This window comes from Geotrypetes seraphini, chromosome 4 (genome assembly GCF_902459505.1).
Source record: "Geotrypetes seraphini chromosome 4, aGeoSer1.1, whole genome shotgun sequence".
NCBI lineage: Eukaryota > Metazoa > Chordata > Amphibia > Gymnophiona > Dermophiidae > Geotrypetes > Geotrypetes seraphini.
This window is the reverse complement of record NC_047087.1, coordinates 107,666,856-107,686,066: the sequence shown is the minus strand read 5'-3', so window position 1 is coordinate 107,686,066 and position 19,211 is coordinate 107,666,856. Positions and strand designations below refer to the sequence as shown.

At 41.6% G+C, this 19,211-nt stretch overlaps 1 protein-coding gene and 1 long non-coding RNA gene across 2 annotated transcripts in view; one reads left to right on the top strand and one right to left on the bottom strand.

Annotated features, from left to right (window-relative positions):
• Positions 1 to 14,219, bottom strand: part of LOC117358749 — a 124,323-nt gene extending 110,104 nt beyond the window's left edge. Inside the window, exon 1 of the long non-coding RNA XR_004539074.1 lies at positions 14,154 to 14,219. This is a non-coding gene — a long non-coding RNA (uncharacterized LOC117358749). The remainder of the gene's footprint in view (positions 1 to 14,153) is intronic.
• Positions 1 to 19,211, top strand: part of CASR (calcium sensing receptor) — a 161,941-nt gene that overhangs the window by 72,948 nt on the left and 69,782 nt on the right. The window lies entirely within an intron of this gene.

Here is a 19,211-nt window from a genome sequence, read left to right as displayed (position 1 = left end):
TTTTTCTTCCGTTGAGATAGTGCTCTCAAGTTTAAATAGTGGAGTATTCACATTGAATATAAAAATCAATGTCATTCGTTTCCAAATATAAACAATATTTCACAAAATGTTACATTACCACCCAGACCAGATTATTTATCACTCTTTAACTTGTCAATTTGGCTCAGAAATTTTGTTTAGGTGGTTAATTGGGTACCAGGCTGAATACTACGGTGCCAGTGACTGTCAAATATTCAGCACCAGTATATAGGTTGGGTCTGGAGCTCAATAGCTAGGTATAAAAAAGCCTACAGGCTGAATATTGACTGCCTGGCTCTTAATGCATAATGTTCAACTGGGTTATTTTATCAGATTGTCTGGGTTTCATGAATTATTAGTGAGATTTATATCCCTCAGATCCAATACTTTGATGGTATCTTACAGATGCAATCACCACAATATGTGGTTCTTATGTATATTTCATCAGCTTTAGAATGTTTTGGTCTATTTATCTTTTGTTGATATTCTCATTATAACCAGCGTTACTGCTATTTTTTTTATTGGCAAAGGGGGTCTATAGATCATTTTCAGTTAAATTAAAGTGAATAGAAACACTTGCATTAGGTACATTACAAATATTTCCCAAATATACAGTTTCCCAAGTATACACGGTTCTAGATAACACTAAGCAATTAAAGTGTCAAACAGAACAATACACACGAGGGTAATTTTATAATTGCTTGCCTAGGTCAAAGTTGGGAAAAAGCACCTATTTTAAGCCTGTTGATAGACACAATAAATGCCTCTGTGCCTTTAGAAACCATGCTCCCAGCAGTAGGTCCGGTAACACACAAATCTTCACACACAAATTTACACATGAAAATATATTCATTTTAGGCCGCTTTTAGTCATTCACCCCCCCCCCCCCTTTTTTTATAAAAACAGTGCAGTTTTTAACGCCAGCCGTGGCAGTAACAGCCCCAATGCTCAAGGAAATTCCTATGAGCGTCAAAGCTGTTATCACTATGGCTGGCACCGAAAACCACGCTATGGTTTTATAAAAGGGGAGGGGGGTTATGGTGTAGTTTTCATTTTTTCTAATGCCAGCTGTATTGTTAATGCATTTTATTTTACATAATTTGTATGTAACTCTGTGTCTCCCAGGATACTGGGTAGACAGGTCATAAATGAAATATACCAAAGAGGGTGCACATTTGTGCATGAATTTTATAATTAAGCCAAACTTATTATTTCTACTTCAGCTTAATCTTGTAAATCATCAGAGACCTCCGCGATACCAACCTTATCGGCTCAAATTTTAATTGCCAACAGGGATTTAAGCATCTAATCCTCACCGGTCTCACCCTCTTTTGTTATACAATGCAATTTTCATTAGATCAACTTATAGCCATAAATAACATTCTTCAATTATAAATATAGAGAAATTTCATCTCACATATCTTTAAATATACTGTGAAGAAAGTTCAGTGAATCGTATTCAGATCAGGATCTAACGTATAACATAGTAGATGACGGCAGATAAAGACCCGAATGTTCCTTCCAGTCTGCGCAGCCTGATTCAATTTTATTTTTTTTTCTTCTTAGCTATTTCTGGGCAAGAATCCAAAGCTCTGCCTGGTACTGTGCTTAGGTTCCAACTACTGAAGCTCACTCCAGCCCATCTATACCCTTCCAGCCATTGAAGCCCTCCATAGCCCATCCTCAACCAAACGGCTATGTACCGACACAGACCGTGCAAGTCTGCCCAGTACTGGCCTTAGTGTTTTAATATTTACTATTATTTTCTGATTAAGAACATAAGAACATAAGAAGTTGCCTCTGCTGAGTCAGACCAGAGGTCCATCGCGCCCAGCAGTCCGCACCCGCGGTGGCCCATCAGGCCCATGACCTGTACGGTGATCATTGTCTGAACCCTTAAATCCCCTTGGTCTCTATCTAAACTCTCTCTATATCCCATCTCTACCTCTATCTGTATCCCTCAATCCCCCTATCTTTCAGGAATTTATCCAATCCTTCTTTAAAACCCTGTAGTGTACTCTGTCCCATCACAGCCTCCGGCAATGCGTTCTAGATCCTCTGTGTTCATCCCATGCTAGACTGGAAAACAGCTAACGTCATTCCGCTCCACAAAAAGGGATGCAGGTTAGACACTGCAAATTACAGACCGGTAAGTCTCATGTCAATAGTGTGCAAGCTTATGGAAACATTGATTAAACACAAATTAGACACGGTTATGGATGACGAGAGACTGAGGGATCCACACCAGCATGGATTTACTAAGGGGAGATCTTGCCAATCCAACTTGATCAGCTTCTTCGATGGGGTAACAAAAGAACTGGATAAAGGAGAGTCCCTGGATGTGTTGTATCTGGACTTCAGCAAGGCTTTTGACAGCGTCCCACACCGTAGACTTTTGAACAAGATGAGTTCATTGGGGCTAGGAGGAATATTAACTGCATGGGTTAAAGACTGGCTCAGTGATAGACATCAGAGGGTGGTGGTAAATGGTACCCCCTCTGAAAAGTCGGAAGTGCACAGTGGAGTACCGCAGGGCTCGGTCCTGGGCCCAATCCTATTTAATATCTTCATACAAGATCTGCCTCAGGGTCTTCGGGGAAAAATTGCATTATTTGCCGATGATGCTAAATTGTGTAACATAGTGAGCGGAGATACCATGTCAGACGCTATGACACAGGACATACTTGTTCTGCAACACTGGTCTACTCTTTGGCAGCTGAATTTCAATGCCAAAAAGTGTAAGATAATGCACCTTGGTGGCAGAAACCCATGCAGAACCTACACTCTGAATGGTGAGACCTTGACCAGAACTGTCGCAGAACGAGACCTGGGAGTAATCATTAGTGATGATATGAAGGCAGCCAATCAGGTGGAGAAAGCCTCATCTAAAGCTAGACAAATGCTAGGTTGCATCCGGAAAAGCTTTGTCAGCCGAAGGCCCGAGGTGGTGATGCCGCTGTACAGGTCCATGGTGAGACCACATCTGGAGTACTGTGTACAGTTTTGGAGGCCACACTATCGGAAGGATGTGCTAAGAATGGAATCGGTTCAATGATTGGCCACCAAGATGGTCTCAGGGCTCAAGGATGTCCCTTATGAAGAACGACTAGGTAAGTTGCACCTTTACTCTCTCGAGGAACGCAGAGAGAGGGGTGACATGATAGAGACATTCAAATACGTTACTGGCCGCATTGAGGTGGAAGAAGATATCTTCTTCCTTACAGGCCCTACGGCGACAAGGGGGCATCCGCTGAAAATCAGAGGCGGGAGATTCCATGGTGACACTAGGAAGTACTTCTTCACCGAAAAAGTGGTCGACCGTTGGAATAATCTTCCACTTCAGGTAGTTGAGGCCAGTAACGTGACTGATTTTAAGGTCAAATGGGATCAACACGTGGGCTCACTTCAAAGAGGAACTTAGAGGGGAGGGTTATTTGAGTGGGCAGACTTGTTGGGCCGTAGGCCCTTTTCTGCCATCATATTCTATGTTTCTATGTTTCTATGCTTATTTGAACTCCATCACCGTTTTCCTCTCCACCACCTCTCTCGGGTGCGCATTCCAGGCATCCACCACCCTCTTGAGTCTCCCACCCCTCAGCCTCAAATTATGCCCTCTGGTTTTACCATTTTCCTTTTTCTGGAAAAGATTTTGTTCTATGTTAATACCTTTCAAGCACTTAAACATCTGAATCAAATCTCCCCTGTCCCTCCTTTCCTCTAGGGTATACATATTCAGGGCTTCCAGTCTCTCCTCATAGGTCTTTTGGCGCAAACCTCCTATCATTTTCGTCGCATTCCTCTGGATCGCTTCAAGTTTTCTTACGTCCTTTGCCAGATACGGTCTCCAAAACTGAACACAATACTCCAAGTGGGGCCTCACCTACGACCTGTACAGAGGCATCAACACCTTCTTTCTTCTACTGGTCATGCCTCTCTTTATACAGCCCAGCATCCTTCTGGCAGTAGCCACCGCCTTGTTGCACTGTTTTTTTTGCCTTTAGACCTTCGGACACCATCACCCCAAAGGCCCCTCTCCCCCTCCGTGCATATCTGCCTCTCCCCTCCCAACATATACGGTTCCTTACAATTATTAATCCCCAAATGCATTACTCTGCATTTCTTTGCATTGAATTTTAGTTGCCAGATATTAGACCATTCCTCTAACTTTTGAAGATCCTTTTTCATGTTTTCCACTCCCTCCACGGTGTCTGCTCTATTACAAATCTTAGTATCATCTGCAAAAAGGTAAACCTTACCTTCTATCCCTTCAGCAATGTCACTCACAAATATATTGAACAACATCGGCCCCAGCACCGAACCCTGAGGGACTCCTCTACTCATCTTTCCTTCCTCCGAGCGACTTCCATTAACCACCACCCTCTGGCGTCTGTCCGACAGCCAGTTTCTAATTCAGTTCACCACTTTGGGTCCTAATTTCAGCCCTTCAAGTTTGTTCAAGAGCCTCCTATGAGGAACCGTGTCAAAGGCTTTGCTGAAATCTAAGTAAATGACATCTAGCACAGTGGTTCCCAACCCTGTCCTGGAGAGCCACCAGGCTAGTCGGGTTTTCAGGATAGCCCTAATGAATATGCATGAGAGAGATCTGCATATAATGAAGGTGCCAGGCATGCAAATCTGCTCCATGCGTATTCATTAGGGCTATCCTGAAAACCCGACTGGCCCTGTGGTCCTCCAGGACAGGGTTGGGAACCACTGATCTAGCATATGTCCTCGATGCAGCTCACCAGTCACCCAATCAAAAAAATTCTATCAGGTTTGTTTGGCATGATTTACCTTTAGTAAAGCCATGTTTCCTCGGATCCTATAACCCATTAGATTCTAGGAAGTACACTATCCTTTCTTTCAGCAACATTTCCATTATTTTTCCAACAACCGAAGTGAGGCTTACCGGCCTGCTTCATCTCTGTGACCACTTTTGTGAATAGGGACCATATCCACTCTCCTCTAATCCCCAGGAACCACTCCCATCTCCAGAGATTTGTTGAACAAGTCTTTAATAGGACCCAATAGAACCTCGCTTAGCTCCATCAGTATCCTGGGATGGATCCCATCTGGTCCCATCGCTTTGTCCACCTTCAGTTTCTCAAGTTGCTCATAAACACTTTCCTCCGTGAACGGCGCAGAATCTACTTCATTTTCTTGCGTAACTTTGCCAGACAATCTCGGTCCTTCTCTGGGATTTTCTTCCGTGAACACAGAACAGAAGTGTTGGTTTAGCATGTTTGTTTTTACCTCATCACTCTCCACATATTGGTTCCCAGCATCTTTTACTTTAGCAATTCCATTTTTCATCTTCCTCCTTTCACTAATATATCTGAAAAAAATTTTGTCTCCCTTTTTTACATTTTTAGCCATATGCTCTTCCGCCTGCGCTTTCACCTGGCTTCTTTCAGTTTCACCCAGTAGTCCTTTCTATACTCCTCTTCTTAGGGTTTTTTTTATATTTCAGGAACGCCAACTCTTTTGCCTTTATTTTCTCTGCCACTAGTTTGAAGAACCTTATCGGTTTCCTTTTTCTCTTATTTTTATTTATTTTCTATACATAAAGGTCGGTAGCCATTTTTATCGCTCTTTTCAGCTTAGACCACTGTTTTTCCACTTCTCTTAAGTCCTCCCATCCTAACAACTCTTTCTCCAGGTACTCTCCCATTTTATTAAAGTCCGTATGTTTGAAATCTAGGACTTTAAGTATTGTGCGGCCGCTCTCCACTTTAGCCGTTATATCAAACCAAACCGTTTGATGATCGCTACTTCCCAGGTGAGCACCCACTCGAACATTAGAGATACTCTCCCCATTTGTGAGGACCAGATTCAATATCGCTTTTTCCCTCATGGGTTCCGTCACTATTTGTCTGAGCAGAGCCTCTTGAAAGGCATCCACAATCTCCCTACTTCTCTCCGTTTCCGCAGATGAAACTTTCCAGGCCACATCCGGCAGGTTGAAATCTCCCAACAGCAGCACCTCTTCCTTCTTTCCAGACTTTTGGAGATCTACAATCAGATCTTTATAAATTTGCTACAATTGGGTCAGAGGAAATTGGAAACGTCAATCGCTCCTCCTAAACTTACTTGCTCCACTTCATCACTGACGCTGAAACCGTGGATTGAAGACAAAGTTTTATTTTATTTTTCTTTCCAGCTTATGATTTATCTTTAATCTTATCTATTGTTTTGCCTTTTGTCTTTGTTTTGTTCTATTTCTTTCATTTAAATTTCTCCAGAATTCTACTTTTCAACGGCTCCCCCTTCTGCTTCTATTCCTTTCTCTCCTCTCTTCTACCTTCCAAAGTATTTAGATCAATGCTGTCTTGTTAAAATGTTTATTTTATTTTTATTTTTCCTCTAACTCTACTTTTCACTTCTCTATTACCCTCCAGGTACTTTAGTTAGATTGTGAGCCTTCGGGACAGTAAGGGAATTTTTCAAGTACCTTTCTTATTTCTAATCTTAATGTATATTTTCTGTAAACCGCTTAGAACCTAACGGATGTAGCGGTATATAAGAAATAAATTACATTACATTACATTACATTACAGCAACGTAGATAGAAGTTCCATCTTCTCTTTTCAGAGCGATCCATATCGCTTCTTCCTCTCCCCAGGTCCCTTGCATTTCAGTCGCTTGGATATCAATCTTTACATAGAGAGCTACTTCACCTTTTTGGCCATCTCTGTCCTTCCTAAAAAGATTATATCCCAGTATGTTTGCATCCCATCCATGGGATTCACTGAACCATGTCTCAGTGATAGCAACAATATTCAGGTTTGTCTCTAACATCAGGGCTTGCAGATCATAAACTTTGTTGCTTAGACTGCGAGCGTTTGTGGTCATCGCTTTCCAGCTATAACAACCAACAGGACCCATGTTTCGCATAAGAATGCTGTTTCAAGGTTTATCCCCTCCTCTTAATAAGAAGAACAACATAAGAATAGCCTTACTGGGTCAGACCAATGGTCCATCAAGCCCAGTAGCCCATTCTCACGGTGGCCAATCCAGGTCACTAGTACCTGGCCAAAACCCAAGGAGTAGCAATATTCCATGCTACCGATACAGGGCAAGCAGTGGCTTCCCCCATGTCTTTCTCAATAACAGACTATGGACTTTTCCTCCAGGAACTTGTCCAAACCTTTCTTAAAACCAGCCAGCTATCCGCTCTTACCACATCCTCTGGCAACGTGTTCCAGAGCTTAACTATTCTCTGAATGAAAAAATTTTTCCTCCTATTGGTTTTAAAAGTATTTCCCTGTAACTTCATCGAGTGTCCCCTAGCCTTTGTAATTTTTGACAGAGTGAAAAATCGATCCACTTGTACCTGTTCTACTCCACTCAGGATTTTGTAGACTTCAATCATATCTCCCCTCAGCTGTCTCTTTTCCAAGCTGAAGAGCCCTAACCTTTTTAGTCTTTCCTCATATGAGAGGAGTTTCATCCCCTTTATCATCTTGGTCGCTCTTCTTTGAACCTTTTCTAGCGCCACTTTATCTTTCTTGAGATAAGGAGACCAGAACTGAGCGCAATACTCCAGGTGAGGTTGCACCATGAAGCGATACAAGGGCAGTATGACATTCTTAGTCTTGTTAACCATCCCTTTTTTAATAATTCCCAGCATCCTGTTTGCTTTTATGGACGCCGCCACACATTGGGCTGAAGGTTTCATCTCATCTTCAGCCTTTCATCTTCTAGGCTGAAGACAAGACTGGAATTAAGAGGAGGGGATAAACCATGAAACAGCATTCGCATGCAAAACATGGGTCATGTCGGTTGTCAGATCCCTGGTCTGAATATGATTCAGTGAAGTTTCTTCACAATATATTTGAAGATGTGAAATAGAATTTTCTCTACATTTATAATACTGGTCAACACTCATTTTGGTGCCTCAAATGTTAGACCTGTTTCTGGGATATTTGATCTGCTGATTCCAAAAAATGGCACAAGTTTTCTCCTATCAGCTCTAGTTTTTGAGATACAGAACATGTGCCAAATCTTCACTCTGCTCGCCCATTACAAAAATCAGGATATTTTAATGTAGTGTTTAAATTATTTTCTTTTAAGCATGAAGGAAACATATTAAAAATTAAAAGAAAAGTGTACAAAAGAAAATTTACTTATTTCATACCAAAAGCACAAGTTTGATACATACTTTCCAGTCATTTGACATACAAGAAGCTCCTTTTGTAAGACTTCTGAGAGTGAGATCTGCCAGAACAATTCTGTATAAGATTCCAACAATAGTCTCTATCATGTGTGCATCCCATCTTTCTTGGTATCTGGCTTCCATTGTTTTTATGTCTTGGTGAAATCTTTCACTTTGCTCTTCCCTTAACTCACATAGGTTCTCTGGAAAGCGATCTAAGTGATTGTGCAGATAAAGAACACCAGATTCATTTGGAGTGATATAACTTTATCTGAGCTGAGGTCACCTGCTGGTAATATTTATTGGATGGTGGTGTGGGTGGGCAGATGGTGAGGGGAATATAAGAGGATGTGAAGGATCTGTAGAATAAAGATTAACAAGTTTATAAGAAAGGGTTAGTAGACAGAGCTTGTATGAAAGAAAAAGATTGGAGAGGTTTATGAGGTGATGGGATGGAGCAGGCATGGGACTGGTTGGATGTTTGTGGCAGGTTGGAGGGAGTTCTGTGAGGAAAGGGGAAGAGTAAAGTAACCTCTGTAGGAAAAAAAATTATCCCTCCCTCCCTCCCGTGTGTGCTGGTGGTATGTTTTGTTTCAATGTTGGTGAGGTGGTGGGGTTACAGGTTTTATGTGGACTTGGGTGGGTATGGTTGAGTTTTAGGGGTCGGGGGAGGTGCCGATCACATGTCAATCACAGCTCCTGTTAAAGGTAGGCACTGGTAATCTAGGCCAGGGTTTTAAAAGTCAATATTACTGGTGCCTACCTCTGACAGTGCCTAAGGTAATTTATGGCCCAAACCATGCCTACTTTGATGTTAGGCACCTGTAGATGTGATTCCAACGCCCTGTTTATAGGCACCTGCGGGCGCCTACATTTTTTTTTTAAACAAGATTTTAATTGGTTTTAAATTGGTGCAGTCAATTAGTGCACCTAATAAACCAATTAAAATAATTAAGCTAGGTGGCGGTAAGGCACCTTCCACCACCTAACTTACTGCGCCATTTGCAGAATCTCCCATATTGTAGAGGGTATGGAACTGCTAAATGTCAATCCAGCAATATATATCCCAAGTAATATAGCCACATAGAACCATGTCAGACAATGTCTCTCCCTGGGATTGAAAAAAGATATCTTTTTGAAACAGGATATATGGTATTCTGAGTCTGCTTAAGATAAGTACTTGAAGAGACATGTTGATCTATAAAACTGACTTATGAAAATAGGATGAAGTACCAAGTTGTCTGGCATGTAGAAATATTTATATTGGACACTTGAAAACTTCTGAGGGTCCTAAAAATGTTTTTCTGATCAAATAATGTTTTCATGTTATAAAGGCAACCTAGGCTCTTACCTCCTAATTTTATAAATTTGCATGCAAAGCTGCACTTGTGAGTTTTAGAACAGTGTCAGTGTAACTTGATTGACTAATGAGCTGCCAATTGGAATTAGCAACCAAATATTAATTGGTGTTAATTGGCAGTTACATGGGTAACTGCCCTAAGTCAGTGTTCTATAAACTGTGCTTGTAAAGTCCAAACTGTGTAAGTAGGATTTGATAAGCTGCCTTTATTTTTATACCTGGGGCAGTGGAGTCACAAGGAGCTGCAGTGGGAATCGAACCCAGTTCCCCAGGTTCTCAGGCAGCTGCACTAACCATTAGGCTACTCCTAATTGGGGGAGGGGGAGAGGTGTGGATCTGGGAGAGACATGAGCAGGTCAGGGGCATGTCCAACACTTGCACACACTTGCCAGCAGTTAAACACAAGCATGCACACCAGCCATTTAGCTGGCGTAAGTGCTCGTGCCTAAAGTTAGATGCATAACTGCGGACTGCGCACGTAATTGCAGATTTAGAATTTGCACTTAGCATGCATCATCCCGTCACCTAACTTTAGAGAATTATTCCCCTAGTGCATTTTTAAAATATGATCCCAGAACTATCAGCAGCCAGTAATGCGAAAATGCTCTCGTACAAATTTACACTTCTTCTAAGGCAAATGTATGTGTGGGGAGTGTGCACATGTATTATAAAGTATGTGCATACATCTCAACCCTGCCCCAGCTTCACTCCCAGAACCACCTACATACAAATAGTGTGAAAGTAAGTATTGTCTTTCTATACACCTACTTTTTACACACATCTATACGCCTGCAATTTTATAAGAAATGTGTGTGTGGGGGGGGGAGGGTTGCCTGTAAAACACGCATAACCTATGGAAAATGCTTTAGAAAATTTCCCTGTGGAGGGTCATTTTATAATAAGCCCCTATTTTGTAAAGGCACCTATGTATCTTATGTGTCTTTATAAAACACTAGCAGAAATCCTGCACAAACTGATGAAGTTGAATTCACTGAAAATTTAAGTATAGTTTTCAACATATTTACAATGAACGGGCATAATGTATATCAGACCTCTGATACCCTGAAGTTTTATGAATTGTTGCCCTTGATGCCAATTTGCCAAAACGTGGCCAAGCTGGGAAACTTATGGTTATATTTTTTTAAGACTTGTCAGTAGGAAGGATCTTGAAAGAGTCGTGACTGCTTTTAGTTCAACTTAACCTTTGCTGCTCTATAAATGACAAAATTACCAGCCTTCAAGATGTTCCAGGTCTCCACCCTGATTCTTATCATGAAAGAAGCAATACTGGAAGAAAAAAGGAGGCAAGAGTGCTGAGGGGGCAGGAGGTTGGGGAGGGGAGGGAGGGGTTCAGATAGGGGGGGGGGTTGGTTTCCGTGGGTCTTCGTGAAGAAATGACACGTAAGACCCGATTGTTTCAGCATTTTCTCTTGTTAGTGGTTGTTAGTTTGTGGTGACCTGTATTTCTATCTTTAAGAACAAAAACTTAAAAATTATTTTTTAAAAAAAAGGGAGGCAAATTTGATGAGTAGCAAAAGAAAGGGAGGTGTGAATCTTTGGAAATATACCAGCACCTTAGCTTGGCTAGGGTCGGGCATGCTGTGCAGGCAGAGTTCACAACCCCTAGAACATAAGGAAGACATTATCGTCTTTAAGAGTGATGCCTAGAGGTCAGATTTAGTACCTATGATATGACACAGGGCTCTAGAAAAGAACCTGTTGTGTAGTTCCTTGCAATGACTTGACCAGGAATGCTAGGAGAAAAGATCTATTGAAATAGAATCCCGGCCTGATTTCAACTGAGCTAGAAGAGGGAGCAGCAAGGCCATAAAAAAAGGATAAGGAAATGTGCCCTTAATCACTGGCTGCATCACTGAAATAAATACAAGTCTGAGTTCTGGATATCGTTGTACAGACATGATTAATTAAAACAGAACACTGAGCAGACATGAAAGAGCTTGAAATATGGAGAAGCCCCTGAGAGCCATTAATTTGGGATTGGCTGTCATTGCATCCTATAATGCCATTTTCCTAAGCTTTTATCCGCTTTATAGCTTGTTTGATCATTCTTTTGGGCTGATGCATTGGCAGCAACAAATTCTACACCAGAAGTTCTGAGGAGAGGATTTATGAGTGTGGCTAGCAGAAAATGAGTACTGTAGTGCAAGGACCTCCATTTACTGGAGATCTTACCAGCAGTTGTATCACTCCTGGAGAAAACTGGTCTCTGAGATGTAGTACCTTTAATTGGACAGATATACAAATTATCCTAAGACGTTATATATAAGCTGATAACTTCTGTAATCAGGAAAGAGGGCTTAGCCAGATACCTATTTCTGGGTGATCCTGAGCTCAAAGTAGTTGGCACAACCCTGCTTCCCCCTCCCCTTCACCCACCCCATATGATCAGGGTCTCCACTTCCCAACCCCCCGGTACTTTTTTATATACTTCAGTTCTTCACTGGCAGTGAGCAGCGATTTGTTCCAGAGCCAAACCTTCCCTCAGGTATGCATCATTGCTCACTGTCAGTGAAGATTTAATAGGTGCTTGGGTTGGGGGAGTGCAGTTAGGAGACCCTGATTGCCTGGGAGAGGAGGGAGAGATGTCAGGAGTCTTCAGCTGGCAGGGCTTGGAGATCCCTGCCAGCCACATCACAGCTGTGCCACTACTGGGTGGGCCTGAGTTACATTACATTACATGAGTATTTATGGATCGCTAATATGCCACAGAAGGAGTTCAATGTGATTTACGATTTAGAAGATCCTGGCCATGTCCAGGATTTACATTATTTCATTAGGGCTTTTGACATAGATATCTCGGTTTGTGTTCATATAGGCATATGATTATGTTATATGGTTTGGAGAGAAGATTGTACAAATGGAAGTGGGAACGGACAATGAGCACTCCACTCAAGAACACTTGATGTAAAACATCAAGATGTAAAACCAACTTGTTTATTTCATAAAAGGACACAAGCATAAGCTGTGGACCCGACACAGCACTGTGTTTTGGTCTCTGAGGAACGCCTGCATCAGGGGTCACTAAACATAAAAACATAACACAACATATTAAAACACATCATATAAACATTTAAAAAAAATTAAAAAAATTTCCTAAGCCATAACATAACATAAGAACATAAGCAATGCCTCCGCTAGGTCAGACCTGAGGTCTATCGTGCCCAGCAGTCCGCTCACGCGGTGGCCCAACAGGTCCAGGACCTGTGCAGTAATCCGCTATCTATATCCCTCTATCCTCTTTTCCAGCAGGAAATTGTCCAATCCTTTCTTGAACCGTACTCTGCCCTATTACGCCCTCTGGAAGCGCATTCCAGGTGTCCACCACACGTTGGGTAAAAAAGAATTTCCTAGCATTCGTTTTGAATCTGTCCCCTTTCAACTTTTCTGAATGCCCTCTTGTTCTTTTATTTTTTGAAAGTTTGAAGAATCTGTCCCTCTCTACTCTCTCTATGCCCTTCATGATTTTGTAAGTCTCTATCATATCCCCTCTAAGTCTCCTCTTCTCCAGGGAAAAGAGTCCTAGTTTCTCCAATCTCTCAGCGTATGAAATGAAAGTAAATGAATGCCAGAGACCAATCAAATAAATCAATCTAATATAATAAAATGGTAGGACGCGCATGCGCACTAAAAAATCGTGTTCCCTGATCTGTCGCGGAAACACGATTGCGCATGCGCGGGTTTTATGTCACCGAACTCTGTTCCTCCTCCACCATGCCATGCCAGCTATGTCCGCCGCTGGCCTCGAACTCCTGGGGGCCGGCGGCGCGAGCTGTCCAACCACTGCTGAGGCCCCGCCTCCCGCTTCCGCCCTACATGGCGACGCCAGACGCTGCCCGGCCGGTGCTGAGGCCCCGCCTCCCGCTTCCGCCCTACACGGCGACGCCAGACCCGTCCCTACAAAACGCTGAGGCCCGTCTTCCACTTCCGACCTACACGCCACTGCCAGACCCGGCACCACAAAACGGCCCTCACATCCGCGAACAGGGTTGCCATGGAAACAGAGGGGATCAGGAGCTAAACAGAGATTTAAAAAAAACAAACAAACAACAGTGCACAAGGACAGAGACACACAGACACTCACAGAAGGACAGGGGGCTAAAGAGACAGATTGAAAAAAATAACAAAACACTAAGGAGAAAGAGAGACACAGGTAAGGAGTGCTGCTGGGCAGGGGGAGCAGGGAAGAGGGTCAGGGGGAGAAAAGAAGGAGTGCTGCTGGACAGGCAGAGCAGGGAAGAGGAACAGGGGAGCAGGGAAGAAGTGCTGCTGGACAGGGGGAGCAGGGAAGAGGGACAGGGGGAGCAGGTAAGGAGTGCTGCTGGACAGGGGGAGGTAAAAGGAAGGGAGAAGGCCTACTGCTGGACAGGTGGAACAGGCAAGGGGTGATGGTTGATAGCCGAGGAAAGAGAGAGACAGAAAGCGGCCAAGAGGAGAGAGAGAAAAAGAAAGAAAGAAATAAAGACACACACATCTATTCTAGCACCCGTTAATGTAACGGGCTTAAAGACTAGTAAATACATATAAATATAATGAATGATACATATATCAAAGATATATATATGTGACAAACAAAACATATGATAATGTTTATGCAAATACCTAAAAATGGAACCAAATCTGTGGCGTATATGTTCACAGATGACAGGTCTGGGATAAAATAAAGCTGTGTAGTAAAAATATGGAAATAGGATCATCAAAATACCATATTTCATCAGGATAAACTCTAGAAACTACAGCATAACATAATATTTACATATAAGACAATAAAAGAGCGCAAAACATGTAGCTGCGTGAACAAACTTCAAAAGCTATTTGATTGTAAGAACAAGTTTTGTAACAAGCTAGCAACCATACAGGATGTTAATGCAGAAAATCTCAAGTGTATCACTACATAACTTTGTAACAAAATAGCAACTTTATAGAATGTTAATACTGAGAATCTCGAATGTAACATTTCATGCATTGTAAAACCTGAACTGAAGAAAGAGGAAGGTGAATATAAAGAGAGATATGAAAGCCACAGGTAAGGAGAAAAAAAGGAGAAAAGAAAAAAAAGGGGGCCAAGAGAAAAGAAGGGAAAAAGAGAGAGAAAGAAAAAAGAAAGGGAGGAAGAGGGAAGAAAAACCACACCAAAGGAAAATAAGCCAAAAGAACAGTAAGGGAAATCCCAAAATGCTAAAAGTGACACCAACAAGGTTAATGATACAGCAGAAACTACTGAAAAAAACAGAATACCAACTCAAAAGGAAAATATGTAGAACTATATGAAATTGTGCTGTACTGCACAATTAAAAGCGTATAAGGATACTGATACAACTGCATGGCAGCAAAAACTGGGGCAAGTAGCAGAAATAGGGGCAAGAAATGCTGAACAAGTGTATAAAGAAAGAAATGCACCTCAAGCCATATTGAAAAAGCACAGAAACTGAGTAAAATCAAATAAACCATGAAACGTGTCCACTTACCTTGGTCCAACTAACATGCCATAGTAACCAAAATCACTGAAAAGCTATGGAAGCATTTTCAAAAAGGAAGCCGCCATTGCTGAAAGCATTTAAATACCCAGAGGAAAGCACACCCATAAAACAGAAAGATAAGTAAAACCATCAAAAAAAGGAAGAAATACGTCTGAAATAAAAGAAAAAATGCTAGAGATAACCAAAACAATTATATAAGTTAAAAATTAAACTTAGTTGAGAACTGATAACATATAATGTTTAAGAACTGATTGACAGGAAGGCGGGACTACTAGGTCCACATGAAGAACAAGTAGAACAGTGCACATAAAGCTTGTTGATGAAAAAAGGGACAAGCAAACCACACAGGAAAGAAAAACAAAACCTCATAGAACCTAGCTGCAACATTTTCTACTGTTTGGATCTGTCTGATCATGTATGAGGGTCATTTCATAAATAATGCACACTATTTTTTTAAATTTAAATATTTATTTTTTTTTCAAGTATTTCTTAACAATCCTTCAATATAGTCTCCCTGCTTTCCAATGACCGAGTCTCAATGTCCGGGAAGCTTAATTATTCCATCCAAGGCACTTTTTTAGTTCAGTTGCCAAACTGTAGTGCAGCGCTTCGTCCCAGAGTCTTACCCGTTCTGTGAGGTCTGTGTTATCGGTTTTGATTTCTTTGAGGTGCATCTCCAGTCTGGTTTTGGTGCCATCTATGAAGCCTCTTCTCATACTGTTGATAACTCATCATATGGATACTTCTATTTGGTATGTCATACATAACTTTTAATATGTACATTTTATACTGATTGTATTGTATTGTATTGTTTAGTGTAATTTTTATTACAGGTTGTGAACCATTTTGAATATTGTAACAAGAAGGAAGAACATAAATAAATAGATTTCTTCTAAAGGAGTAACACGACGAAGAGTGGAACAGATGATAGATAAGGGTACCAGATGTTCCTTCGGGAAAATCCATACCCAAGGCCACACCCCAAGGACCGCCCAGTTCTGCCTCTGTCATGCCCTGTTCTGCCTCCCAGCCCTGCCCCCAGATGGCATCTGCGCATGCGCGAATGCCCCTTCCCAATGCCATTTTGTCGGGAAGTTTTTCAAAACCCAAAGTGCCAGGTTTTGAAAAGCTGTCCGGGGAAATTTGGATGTCTGGTAACCCTATATATAGTGGTTACTTTATTGTAGTGACTTTGATGGATGCATTTATAAATATGCTAAGGAAGGTCCCTTATGGGATCTAGAACACGTAGCTTTCACTAAAGGGACAATTCAGTAACTTGGCACCTCCAATTAAGTGCACCAATGCTGTATACTGAGTACTAAGATTTTGTTATAGAATACTTGCATAAACCCAAATTGACGTGCCTAAATGTAAGTATGACCACTTTTGCCAGGTCAATGGCAGACAGAAATGGGCACACCTAAGTGCACCATGTAGAGATCACAACTTGTAGTATTCTATAAGTGATGTGTATAAGATGTACAAACAAACCAAAACTGCAGATATGTACAACGATGTAGGCAAAATTTATTGTGACAATCAAAGTATATTTAAAAACCTTTTCACCAAACAAGGGACCCAACACGGTCCGTGTTTCGGACAACCTTCATCAGGGGTCCATGGTAGAAAAGGGAAAAAACATATGTCACAAAAAAGTTATGTTGAAAAATACAGTAAAAACAAACAGATGATGTGTCACGCCGAGAGTCACTAAATCTTGTAAAATCTCGGCGTGACACATCATCTGTTTGTTTTTACTGTATTTTTCAACATAATTTTTTGTGACATATGTTTTTTCCCTTTTCTACCATGGACCCCTGATGAAGGTTGTCCGAAACACGGACCGTGTTGGGTCCCTTGTTTGGTGAAGAGGTTTTTAAATATACTTTGATTGTCACAATAAATTTTGCCTACATCGTTGTACATATCTGCAGTTTTGGTTTGTTTGTTCCTGGTTGGTTTTTTCACTGCAGACAAGGTTGGACCCCCTTTTTTCCTCTTGGTTCTGTGTATAAGATGTAGACACATCCATAGCTTGCCTATGCGCCATCCACATATACAACCCCCTTGAAGTTACATGCTATATGGTACTTTGATATGAACTTATAGAATAGGCATAGGGCTCCTTTTACTAAGCTGCGCTAGCGGTTTTAGCGCATGCTACAATGCTGCGCGCACTAGACGTTAACACCTCCATTGAGCTGGCGTTTGTTTTTCCGCATAGCACGGGGGTTAGCGCATGGTTAAAAGCACTACTGCAGCTTAGTAAAAGAAGCCCATAGTGTGCTTAAGCACATAAATGCCAGTTCTGGTACCTTTCAAGTATGTATGTGGCACATAATTGTAGGTGCCAAGATAAAGAATTGCCCTTCATGGCTTTAATGTAGTGCTGTTATTTGACTTTCAGTTCTTATACTGAAGGAATCGGGACTTTGGCGTTATATAGTTCAAGCTCTGCCTTACCAGATTTCCGTGTATCTATGCATACATCTAAGGTCTTCCTACTCTATGTGAAGTTAGGATGTCATAAATGGAATATCTCTCTGAAATGGTCTGAGTAGCCTAGATTCCTGAATCATGTGAATGGCCAAATATCTGGAGATAATTACATTACATTACTGATTTCTATTCCGCCTCAACCTTGCAGGTCTGGGCGGATTACAAAAGAGACAACTGGACATTTCCAGGATAATTACAAAGAGACTTCTGGACATTTCCAGAAGCGTTACAAGAAGAAGAACAATTCCAGAGGAGTTACAAGAAGAATGGTGCAGTACAGTTTAGGGAATGGGATATGGAAGGGAAGATTGGGCTATTCCTGTGGGTTTACAATTCTGGATGCTGTACAAATAGTTCCAGTATATATAAAGTATAGCATTATTTTTCTTAATGCAAAAACGTTTTCTTGGGTCACTTCAAGGAGATATTTGACTTTGTTCTGAGTCAGACCAGTGATCCATCTAGCCCCGGAGCCCATCTTCATGGTGGCCAAGTATCTGGCAAAAACCCAAATAGTAGCAACATTCCATGCTACCGATCCAGGGCAAGCAATGGCTTCCCCCATGTCTGTCTCAATAACAGACTATGGAATCTTCCTCCAGGAAATTGTCCAAACTTTTCTTAAAACCAGCAATGTTAACCGCTGTTACCACATCTTCTGTTAACGCGTTCTAGAGCTTAACTATTCTCTGAGTAAAATAATATTTCCTCCTATTAGTTTTAAAAGTATTTCCTTGTAACTTCAAGTGTCCCCTAGTCTTTGTAATTTTTGACAAAGTAAAAAATCTGTTTTGACAAAGTAAAAACCTGTTTTATACCAGTGTTTCTCAACTTCTTCAAGCCAAGTACCCCTTATGCCTAACAAATATCAACCAAGTACCCCTGCCCAAGCTCCACCTCAGACTTGCCAAAGCTCCGCCCCAGACCCACTCAAGCTCCACCCCAGACTCCACCCCCATAATAATAGGACTAATTGTAATGCAATTTCTTCCATCCTTTTTCCATATACAGACAATATAATCTTATTAATACATAATGGTAACCCCCAAATTAAAAAAGCACAAAGCACACTGTATGCAGAGAAAATGTTAATTATCATTTATATTCAGGGGGTTTTCAAAGAGGTCAATGCAGATGACGTTAAAATATGCAATGTCACCGCAGTAACAACTATAGAAAAATAGACAAATATAGTGCAAAATATAGACAGCCGATATAAATTCTCAAAATTGACACATTTCGATCACTTTTCCTATCTTTGTTGTCTGGTGATTTCATGGTTCTCTGGTTGCACTTCCTTCTGACTGTGCATCCAATATTTCTTTCTTTCTGCCTCCTACATGCTTCCTCTCCTCTGGACCTCATTCCCTTCCCCAATCAACATCTCTCTCTGTCCCTCCATGAGTTCAACATTTCTTCCTCTCTCCTCCGCCCCTATTGGCAACAAGTCTCCCTCTCTCTCTCTCTCTGTCTCTCTCTCTCTCACTGTCCACCTGTGTTGAGAGATCCAGCAATCTCCCTCTACTGCAACATCCAACATTTCTCCCTCTTTCATTCCCTGGATCATGTGTAGCATTTTTCATCACTGCCCACCAGCCCCATGCCCATTTCGCCTTCTATCACCCCTCTCCAGCACAATGCCACATCTCTCCATCCATCACTATGTCTAATATTCCTC